This window comes from Oncorhynchus masou, chromosome 27 (assembly GCF_036934945.1).
Source record: "Oncorhynchus masou masou isolate Uvic2021 chromosome 27, UVic_Omas_1.1, whole genome shotgun sequence".
In the NCBI taxonomy this organism is placed as follows: domain Eukaryota; kingdom Metazoa; phylum Chordata; class Actinopteri; order Salmoniformes; family Salmonidae; genus Oncorhynchus; species Oncorhynchus masou.
In genome coordinates, this window is record NC_088238.1 from 34,671,271 (window position 1) to 34,683,113 (window position 11,843).

Genomic DNA, 11,843 nt, shown 5'->3' on the forward strand with positions numbered 1-11,843 from the left:
CTCATAGCTACATGGCAAGTTCTCATTGGTCCAAATTGTTTATACATTGAGTCTAAAATAGGATACTTTGGCCATTGGCCCAGTTTTATTGCAAGAAATTCTAATTGGTCAACCACAGGCTAGGCTGAGTTATAAAACTTCATCCAGTCCCTTTGTTCTGTGGAGAGAATCACAGGAGAGAATCACTAAGGACAGGGGAGCAAGAACATCTACCTCCCCACATGATTTTTCTCTTTGAATAAATGTATTTTACTCCCCTTGATTTGCTTTGGGGTCTGTGTTATTGAAGAATAAAAGCAATTGCTAACACTACCATGAAATACTTCCACCCTGCTACCATACAGCGGGTAAATGCAAGTATTTCCTGTGACTGTGCCTCAAAACCAAATGTTTACCTGGCCCACCACTCCATGCTGGACTTGAACAGCCTTTACGACCAGGTGCATCGATAAAAGGCAGCAGTGCCCACCTTCGCCCGGACCCTAAAGGACACTTCACAAAGGGAGCAACAGATCAATAGACACCCCACCCAGACCAGCAAGAACTCTCCCTGAACTACACATAGAGGACCCATGCCGAGAGGACCTACATCGAGACCACAGCACCACCAGCTACTTCCCCACCCCAACCAATCAACACCCCCTCAAGTCAACCATGCCCACACCCCATTTAAACCCCCTCAGATCAGACCTATGCCCCTCCTCCCCACTCCCGCAAAGAGGACCTCAACATGGAAGTCACACATGCGCCCAGGCCATGAGCATGCAAATAGGCCCAAACCCCCCTCTTACACTAGACCAAGCCAAGCGCATGTATCAGTCGCTCAGCAGTCTCTGCTCACACTTACTTGCCAGAGGCCAAACCACACGACTAGCAACATTGGACACTTTATAGAACACAAAGCCTTCACCATCTCATCCTGGAATATCCCCGGCCTGAGGTCACCTGCCTTTGGCCTAAAGAGTAGGAACCTGGAAATACAGACATTGTCATCCTATAAGAAACATTGTATATTTCGCTACACTCACAATAACACTGCTATCCATGTGTATGTGACCAATAACATGTTATTTTTATCTGTATAGAGGAATCAGACCCACTGGTTATCCTCTGGGTTACAGAGAGCTGGTAGTGCCATCCACCAAACTACCATATCACATTTTAGGGAAGACCCAGATGCAGACAGTGTCAAAGTAACAAAAGTGTATTATTAGAACAGGAGGCAGGCTAAACGACAGGTCAATGGCAGGCAGAGGTCAGTAAATCCAGATCAAAGTCCAAAAGGTACAGAACGGCAGGCAGTATCAAGGTCAGGGCAGGCAAAATGGTTAAAATCTGGAAAACTAGAAAACAGGAACAATAGAAAAGACAGGAGCAAGGGAAAAAACACTGGTAGGCTTGAAGAACAAAATAAACTGGCAACAGACAAACAGAGAACACAGGTATAAATACACAGGGGACAATGAGGAGAGATGGGAGACACCTGGTGGGGGGTGGAGACAAGCACAAAGACAGGTGAAACAGATCAGGGTGTGACATACCATGTGTGAAACAGGGAAGAAACTCAGGAGGTATGCTAATTTGGTTTTGAGCAGACCTAACTCACTCTATTAAATTAATCAAAACAGGAACATTTTACATTTGGCTAGAAATTCAAAAGTAAATGATCTTAACAGAGAAAAAATGTCCTCCTGTGTGCTACCTATATCCCCCCACTAGAATCCCCATACTTTAATGAAGACAGCTTCTCCATCCTGGAGTGGGAAATCAATCATTTACAGACCCAGGGACATGTATTAGTCTGTGGCAACCTAAATGCCAGAACCAGAAAAGAACCTGACACCCTGAGCACACAGGGGGACGAACACCTGCCTGGAGGTGACAGCATTCCCTCCCCCATAGCCCCCCCAGGGCACAACTATGACAACATAACCAACAAAAACTGGTCATAACTCTTGCAGCTCTGTCGCACGCTGGATATGCACATAGTCAACGGTAGGCTTCGAGGGGACTCCTATGGTAGGTACACCTTTAGCTCATCACTTGGCAGTAGTACTGTACACTACTTTATCACTGACCTCAACCCATAGTCAGCCCACTGACACCCCTATCAGATCACAGAAAAATCACTGTCTACTTGAACAGAGGAATACCCAATCATGAGGCATCAAAGCCAAAGCAATTGAATAATGTTATGAAATGCTATAGATGGAAGGAATGTAGTGCAGAAACCTACCAATTTTTTGTTGGCAACAACAAATTCAATCCCTTTTGGACAACTTCCTAGACAAAACGTTACACTGTAATAACGAAGGCAGTAGAAAATCTCAACAGTATAGTTGACCACAGCTTCACTATCAAATCTAACAATGTCTAACAGAAAACCAAAGATAAATGGTTTGATGAAGAATCCATAAACCTCCGGGCGCAGTGCGCACTAACCAAGGTTGCCAGGTGCACAGTGTTTCCTCCGACACATTGGTGCGGCTGGCTTCCGGGTTGGATGCGCGCTGTGTTAAGAAGCAGTGCGGCTTGGTTGGGTTGTGTATCGGAGGACGTATGACTTTCAACCTTCGTCTCTCCCGAGCCCGTACGGGAGATGTAGCGATGAGACAAGATAGTAGCTACTAAACAATTGGATACCACGAAATTGGGGAGAAAACAGAGTAAAAAAAAAAAAAAAAAAAACATTTAAGAATTCATAAACCTAAGAAAGAAATTGAGAAACCTATCCATCAAAAAACATAGATACCCAGAAAACCTGAGTCAACGCCTTCACTATGGTGAATCACTAAAACAATACAGATTTACACTATGGGGAAAAAAGAACAGCACTTCAGAAATCAGCTCAATGTAATTGAAGAATCCATAGACTCTAACCACTTCTCGTAAAATTGGAAAACACTAAACAACAACACAAAGAGGTATCTATCCAAAATGGAGATGTATGGGTAAACCACTTCTCCAATCTTTTTGGCCCTATAACAAAGAACAAACAGCAAAAACATACACATGATCAAATGCAAATCAACTATTAAAGACTAGCAGAACCCACTGGATTATAAAAAATACATTGAATGAACTACAGGACAAAATACAAACCCTCCAACCCAAAAAGGCCTGTGGTGTTGATGGTATCCTCAATAAAATGATAAAATATACAGACAATAAATTCCAATTGGCTATACTATAATTAAACTCTTTAACAGCATCCTTAGCTCTGGCACCTTAGCTCTGGCTCTGGCATCTCTGGCATCACCCCAATCCACAAAAGTGGACACACATTTAACCCCAATAACTACCATGGGATATGAATCAACAGCAACCTTGGGAAAATCCTCTGCATTATTAACAGCAGACTAGTATATTTCCTCGGTGTAAACAATGTACTGAGCAAATGTCAAATTGGCTTTTTACCAAATTACCATACGACAGACCACATACTCACCCTACACACGCTAATTGACAAACAAACCAAAACAAAGGCAGTCTTCTCATGCTTTGTTGGTTTCAAAAAAGCCTTTGACTCAATTTGGCATGAGGGTTTGCTATATACTGTACATTGATGGAAAGTGGTGATGGGGGGGAAAAACATAAAACATTATAAAATCCATGTGCACAAACATTAAAATGGTCAAAAAATACACATTTCTTTCCAAAGGTACTTTCACTATTTGCACATTGTTACAACGCTATATATAAATAATATGACATTTTAAATATCTTTATTTGTTTGGAACTTCTATGAGTGCAATGTTTACTATTCATTTTTACTTTTGTTTATTATCTACTTCACTTGCTTTAGCAATGTTAACATATGTTTCCCATGCCAATAAAAGCCCTTGAATTGAATTGATGTGGACTGGGATGAAGAGAGCTAGAGAGGCAGGGAGCGAGAGACAGAGGTATGAGAGAGGGAGGTATAGTTGAGAGGTAAAGGGAGAAAAGAGTGGGATGGAGGGGTAGAGAGCTGAGACATGGAGAGCTTAGAGTAAGGAGTACAGAGAGAGATTGAGCTGGGTGAGCTGAGAGGGAGAGCAAGAAAGAGAGAGGCAAAGAAGAGAAGAAGAGCCAAGTGAGAGCGAGAAAGGTGTTATGGTAGATAATATTAAGACAGCAATGAATCAGCAAATGTTTTCTCTTTATCTGCCTGAGTGATTATGTATATTTTTTCATGTCATTTTGAATAGAATTCAATAGCGAGGTCTTATAAATAATGTCTGGTTAATTGTTTCTGATAATCCAACTTCAATTATACTCACAGTGCAGTGATAGACATCATAATAGTGTTAAAATGGACATTTCAATAAACAGTGATTGCTGTTTATGATTTCTATGGAGGTGACATGATTACTCTCATATGTCTATCATCATAGCAGACCCCTGACAGAGCTTTGGGGTGATCTGCAATTCAAATGGCATACAATTAATTATACGACACTCAAATGCATTACAATTAATAGGCCATATTTTCATGTCCAATAAATATCAAATGAAACTGGCTTCAATCTCTTTGCTATTGTAGCTGTCTTTATATGTACCACAGAAGAACCAAGAAATGAAGAGTGACACCACAGCTGCGGGCTTTTATGTACAGTACACTACCATTCAAAAGTTTGGGGTCACTTAGAAATGTCCTTGTCTTTGAAATAAAGCAAATGTTTTGTCCATTAAAATAAATACAGTGTAGACATTGTTAAGGTTGTAAATCACTATTGTAGCTGGAAACGGCAGATCTTTTATGGAATATCTACATAGGTGTACAGAGGCCAAATATCAGCAACCATCAATCCTGTGTTCTAATGGCTATTTGTGTTAGCTAATCCAAGTTTATCATTTTAAAAGGCTAATTGATCATTAGAAAACCCTTTTGCTATGATGTTAGCACAGCTGAAAACTGTTGTGCTGATTGAAGAAGCAATAAAACTAGCCTTCTTCAGACTAGTTGAGTATCTGGAGCATCAGCATTTGTGGGTTCGATTACAGGCTCAAAATGGCCAGAAACAAAGCCCTTTTTTCTGAAACTCGTCAATCTATTCTTGTTCTGAGCAATTAAGGCTATTCCATGCGAGAAATTGCCAAGAAACTGAAGATCTCGTGCAACGCTGTGTACTACTAGGGTCACAGAACAGTGCAAACGGTCTCTCACCAGAATAGAAAGAGGAGTGCCCCGGTGCACAACAGAGAGAACAAGTACATTAGAGTGTTTAGTTTAAGAAACAGATGCCTCAAGTCCTCAACTGGCAGCTTCATTAAATAGTACCCGCAAAACACCAGTCTCAACGTCAACAGTGAAGAGGTGACTCCGGGATGCTGGCCTTCTATGCAGAGTTGCAAAGAAACACACCTATTCATTCCAGGGTTTATCTTTATTTTACTATTTTCTACATTGTAGAATATTAGTGAACACATGAAACTATGAAATAACACATATGGAATCATGTAGTAACCAAAAAAGTGTTAACAGTTAGAGATAGGGGACAGTATTTCCACTTTGGATGAATTGCGTGTCCATAGTGAACTGCATCAAAATCTGTCCTAAATTGCTATTATATGCATATTATTATTAATATTGGATAGACAACACTCTGAAGTTTCTAAACCCGTTTGAATTATGTCTGTGAGTATAACAGAACTCATAGGGCAGGCAATCTTCCAAACAAGTTTTGAAATCCTGAAAGTTGGGGCAACTTTGAAGTCATCGCCCCCTCCCTTCCCAACAAGTTATGGATCTGGAAACACTTCCTACGTCTTCCACTAGATGTCCTCATTCAGTAGAACGTGTAATGGAGCATTTGCTGTGAACTTTGACCTAATGGGAAGGAAAGTAGTAGGTGTCGCAAAAGAATGCCATTTTGTTGTAGTGCGTTTGTCTTTGATTGCTACGGCTGTTCCAATCAGCCCCAGATGAAAACTAATGATCCAGTTGGAATGCTATTGGATATATATGATTATAACATCCTGAAGATTGATTCTGCACTTAGTTTGACCAGATTCTTCGACCTGTAATATGTCTTTTGGAAGTTTTGATGCAAAGTTATCCTGGACCAGAAGTCATTTTTTGGCTTGTGAGCTCAAAGTGATAGCGAATGCTGCTACTTGGACACTAGAATTGAACATTATGAAACAAAACAATTTATTGTTGAACCCTAGTTCTCCTTGCACTACATTCTGATGAAAGATCATCAAAGGTAAGGGAATATTTATGTTGTAATTTTGTATTTCTGTTGACTCCAACATGGCAGAGAAATATTGTTACGTCTGAGCGCCGTCTCAAATTATTGCAATGTTAGGCTTTTTCCGTAACGTTAAAAAAAATGTGACACAGCGGTTGCATTAAGAACCAGTGTATATTTAATTAAATGTAGAACATGTATCTTTAGTCCAAGTTTATGATGAGTATTTATGTTATCTGGCGTAGCTTTCTATAATTCCTCCGGATATTTTGGAGGATTTTCTGAACATGGCGTCAATGTAAACCGAGATTTATGGATAGAAAATGCATTTTATCGAACAAAACATAAATGTACTGTCAGGATTTGGCCAGGGTTGTTCCGGGTTTTGGTCACTAGATGCCCCCATTGTGCTTTTTGACCTTATGTTTTTTCCCTTGTTCCCCATTATTATTTGCACCTGTGCCTCGTTTTCCCTGATTGTATTTAAACCCTTAGTTTCCCTCAGTTCTGTGCTCTGTGTTTGTATGTTAGCACCCAGCCCTAGTGTTCTGTGTATTCTTGTTGATTCCGGTGGATGCTCTTGTGGAATTCTGTTTTTGTTTTTGAGTATCTCTTAAGGCTTTTTTGTGCTATTCCTACCACCTTTTGGATTTACCATTTTTGTATTGAAGGACTTCTCCTTTTTACTTTATTAAATACACCGTCTTAAGTACTGCTGTGTCTGCCTCATCTTCTGGGTTCTGCTGACTATTCGTGGCTCAGTTGGTTAAGTGACTGTTTCTCACTCCGGAGACCCAGGATCGTAACCGGGTCCTGACAGAAACACAGAGCCATAAATGAACCCAGAGGCAGCCAGTTCCCAGGACCTTTTTGCCATGCTGTCCCACCACCAGGAGACTGTCCAACGCCACGAAGCCGCCCTGGTTCAGCAAGAGGCCTTAATGGCTAGACATTCTCATCTTCTGTCGGAGATGCTGACTTCCATTAAGCAAATATCTGATCGTCTTACCCCGGCAACAGTTCCCGTCCCAGTACCTCAGATTCACGTACCCATGGCAGTTAACCCCCTGGCTGAACCTCGTCTTCCACCTCCCCAACGGTTCTCAGGTGATCCAAGTGCTTGTAAAGGGTTTCTCACCCAATGTTCTCTCTCCTTTGAGCTACAACCCTCGTCGTTTCCCACCGACCGGTCTAAGATCGCTTATATCATCACCCTGCTGTCGGAAAAAGCCCTAGCCTGGGCTACTGCTGTGTGGGATGCCCATAGTTCCTTCTGTGCCAGCTACTCTGCCTTTGCTGAGGAATTCAAACGAGTGTTTCAAGGCCCAAGCAGTGATTCTGACTCAGCCAAACAGCTCCTGACTCTCCACCAAGGTTGGCGCAGCGTGACGGACTATGCCATCCAGTTCCGCACGGTGGCAGCAGCAAGTGGCTGGAACAACGAGGCGCTCACGGTGTGCTTTCTGAAAGGCCTTTCCGACACTATCCAAGATGAACTGGCCACTCGGGAACCACCGGACAATCTCGAGTCCCTGATCAAGTTGGCCTCACGCATTGACCAGCGTCTGAGAGAGAGAGAACTCAACCGTAGACCTCTAGCCCCTATCAGTCCCAGCTCCGTGTCCCCACCTTTATCCTCGCTGGCTCCATCGGAACCCATGCAGATTGGACGCATCTCCCAGGCTGAGAGAGACCGCCGGATGAGGGAGCGACGCTGTCTATATTGCGGCAAACCGGGCCATTTCCGTTCCACGTGTCCCGGGCTCCAGGGAAACGCTCTGTCCCGTACAGACCGGGGGAACTGTAACGGGAAACATAACCTCCTCCCATCCGTCCAACTCCCGTCTGCTCATTCCAGTCACCCTCTCCTGGGACAACCACAAGCTTCACCTTCAAGCCTTGGTAGACTCTGGAGCCGCAGGTAACTTCATGGACGGTGTCTGGGCGAAGGAGAATGGCGTTCCCTCTGAACCTCTAAGTGAACCCATGAGGGTCACTACATTGGATGGAAGCCCTTTGGGATCTGGACTTGTCACTCATGTCACTACCTCCTTGCGACTTTCAGTTTCACAACACCAGGAATTGATGAACTTGTCCTTGGATACCCCTGGCTTCACAGCCATAACCCTCACATCGACTGGTCTATGGGCACTATCAAGCAGTGGGGTCCTACGTGCCAAGCTACTTGTATTTTCCAGAATTCCCCGAGTTCTACTCCCGAGTCTTTAGAATCCATCGACCTGAACCGAGTTCCCGAGTGTTACCATGACCTCAAACTGGTGTTTAGCAAACAGAGGGCCACCATGCTACCACCCCATAGACCTTACGATTGCCCCATCGACCTGTTTCCGGGCACTTGCCCTCCCAGGGGTCGGATCTTTTCCCTATCTCCACCCGAACGAGCTGCTATGGATACCTACATCAAGGACGCTCTGGAAGCAGGCCTCATGCGTCCATCCACCTCCCCGGCGGGAGCAGGGTTTTTCTTTGTGGCCAAGAAAGACGGTGGATTACGTCCTTGCATCGACTATGCCATAACCGTCCGTAACCGTTACCCGCTACCCCTTATGGCCACAGCCTTCGAGCTGCTCCAGGAAGCAATTGTTTTCACTAAGCTTGACCTGCGGAACGCATACCATCTTGTGCGGATCAGACCTGGTGACGAGTGGAAGACCGCTTTCAACACGCCTACTGGTCACTATGAATACTTGGTGATGCCCTTCGGCCTGACCAACGCCCCAGCGGTGTTCCAAGCGCTCATAAAAGATGTGCTTAGGGATATGCTTAACATATTTGTGTTCGTTTACTTGGATGACATCCTCATCTTTTCGAGCTCCCTTCAAGAACACACTAAGCATGTCAGACAAGTACTCAAATGCCTCCTGGACAGCCATCTGTACGTTAAGCCGGAAAAATGTGAATTCCATTCATCCCGAGTACAATTCCTGGGATTTGTAGTGGAACCCGGTCGAGTCCCAGGAAGGTAGGGGCGGTAGCGGATTGGCCCACCCCCAAATCCGTTAACTTCTTGAAACTCTAGGGGCGCAATTTCATTTTTGGATGAAAAACGTTCCCGTTTTAAACAAGATATTTTGTCACAAAAAGATGCTCGACTATGCATATAATTGCTACTGTTCGAAAGAAAACACTCTGACGTGTCCAGAAATAAAAAGATCTTCTCTGTGCGTGCCCTTTAACGTGAGCTTCAGGCAAAACCAAGATGAGATGGCATCCAGGAAATGACAAGGATTTTTGAGGCTCTGTTTGTCATGATCTCCTTATATGGCTGTGAACGCAAGAGGAATGAATCAACCCTCTCTGTCGTTTCCCCAAGGTGTCTGCAGCATTGTGACGTATTTGTAGGCAGATCATTGGAAGATTGACCATAAGAGACCACATTTACCACGTGTCCGCTCGGTGTCCTGCGCCTAAATTGGTGCGCAAAAGTCACCTGCCAGTATTTTTCCAAGGAATACAGAGAGGAAAGCAAGCTTCCACGAACTGCATGTCAATGAAGAGATATGTGAAAAAACACCTTGAGGACTGATTCCAAACAACGTTTGCCATGTTTCGGTCGATATTATGTAGTTAATCCGGAAAAAGTTTTACGTTGTAGGTGACTGCATTTTCGGTTCGTTTCAGTAGCCAGGCGCAATGTAGAAAACGGAACGATTTCTCCTACACACAGACGCTTTCAGGAAACACTGCGCATTTGGTATGTGACTGAGAGCCTCCTCATTGAAAACATCAGAAGCTCTTCAAAGGTAAATGATTTTATTTATTTGGTTATCTGGCTTTTGTGAAAATGTTGCGTGCTACATGCTACACAAAATGCTATGCTAGCTTTGCATACTCTTACACAAATTAGTCCAAGCATATTTTGAAAATCTGAGATGACAGTGTTGTTAAGAAAAGGCTAAGCTTGAGAGCAAACGCATTATTTTAATTTTATTTGCGATTTTCAGAAATCGTTAACGTTGCGTTATGCTAATGAGCCTGAGGCTTTAGTCACGATCCCGGATCCGGGATGGGGAGTTTCAAGAGGTTATTAAGGAAGTTCAGCGTTTCCTGGGCTTCACAAACTTTTACCGCAAGTTCATCAAGAACTTCAGCTTGGTGGCAGCCCCTCTCTCAGCTTTAACCAAGGGTGGCAATGCAAGGTTTTTGTGGGGAAGAGAAGCTGAGACGGCCTTCCAAGGACTCAAGCAGCGCGTTCTCTCTGCTCCCATCCTGATACTACCGACTACGGATGAACCATTTGTGGTGGAGGTAGACGCATCAGAGGTTGGTGTTGGAGCTGTCCTGTCTCAGAGGGGTGAAGACAAGAAGCTTCATCCGTGCGCTTTCTTCTCACACCGGCTTACCCCGACTGAGAGGAACTACGATGTGGGGGATCGTGAACTCCTAGCGGTTAAGATGGCATTGAAGGAATGGAGACACTGGCTCGAGGGGCTTCTCACCCGTTTCAAGTGCTTACGGACCACAAAAATCTGGAGTATATCCAGCAGGCAAAGCGGTTGAACTCTAGACAAGCTAGATGGTCTCTTTTCTTCAATCGATTCCAGTTTATCCTCACCTATCGGCCCGGGTCAAAGAATCTCAAACCGGATGCCCTGTCCCGAGTCTACGCTCCTGCCATTCGAGATGACACGGACATGCCTGTCCTTCCTGCTGCTAAGATTGTGGCTCCGATCTCGTGGCAAGTTGAGGATACCGTGAGACGTGCTCAAGTTAGCGAACCGGTCCTGAAAGGAGGTCCTGCCAATCGGTTGTTTGTCCCCAAGGCAGTGAGGACTCAGGTCCTTCTGTGGGGGCACTCCTCTCGCCTCACCTGTCATCCGGGCGTAGGTCGCACCTTGGAGTATATCCAGCGTAAGTTCTGGTGGCCTACCATAAGAGAAGACGTTGCCACTTTCGTCAATGCCTGTCCAGTGTGCTGCCAGGGCAAATCTTCTCACCTCCGCCCTCAAGGACTCCTTCACCCTTTACCTGTTCCCCACAGACCCTGGTCCCATATCTCATTGGACTTTATTACTGGACTTCCTCCATCCCATGGCAATACTACTATCCTAGTCATAATCGACAGGTTTTCAAAGGCGGCCAGGTTCGTCCCTCTGACTAAGTTACCTTCTGCCAAGGAAACGGCTGAGTTGGTAATTAATCATGTGTTCCGAGTCTTCGGCATTCCTCAAGATATGGTTTCTGACAGAGGTCCCCAGTTCGCCTCAAGGTTTTGGAAGGCCTTCTGCCAACTCATGGGGGCTTCTGCCAGTCTATCTTCAGGGTACCATCCGGAGTCCAACGGCCAAACAGAGAGGATGAATCAAGAGCTGGAAACCACCCTCCGATGTATGACTCGTGACAACCCGTCCACATGGTCATCCTTTATTGTTTGGGCCGAATACGCGCACAACACCTTGCGCTCCTCCTCCACTGGTATGTCCCCGCACGAGTGTCAGTTTGGCTATGCTCCTCCATTGTTCCCGGACCAGGAGGCAGAAGTCAGAGTGCCTTCAGCCTTGAAGTTCGTCAGACGCTGTCGGCTTATGTGGAGGAAGACCCGTCTTAATCTTATGCGTTCCTCACAGAGGTACCAACAACAAGCCAACAGACGTCGCCGTCCCGGGCCTACCCTGCGCCCCGGCCAGAGAGTCTGGCTCTCCACAA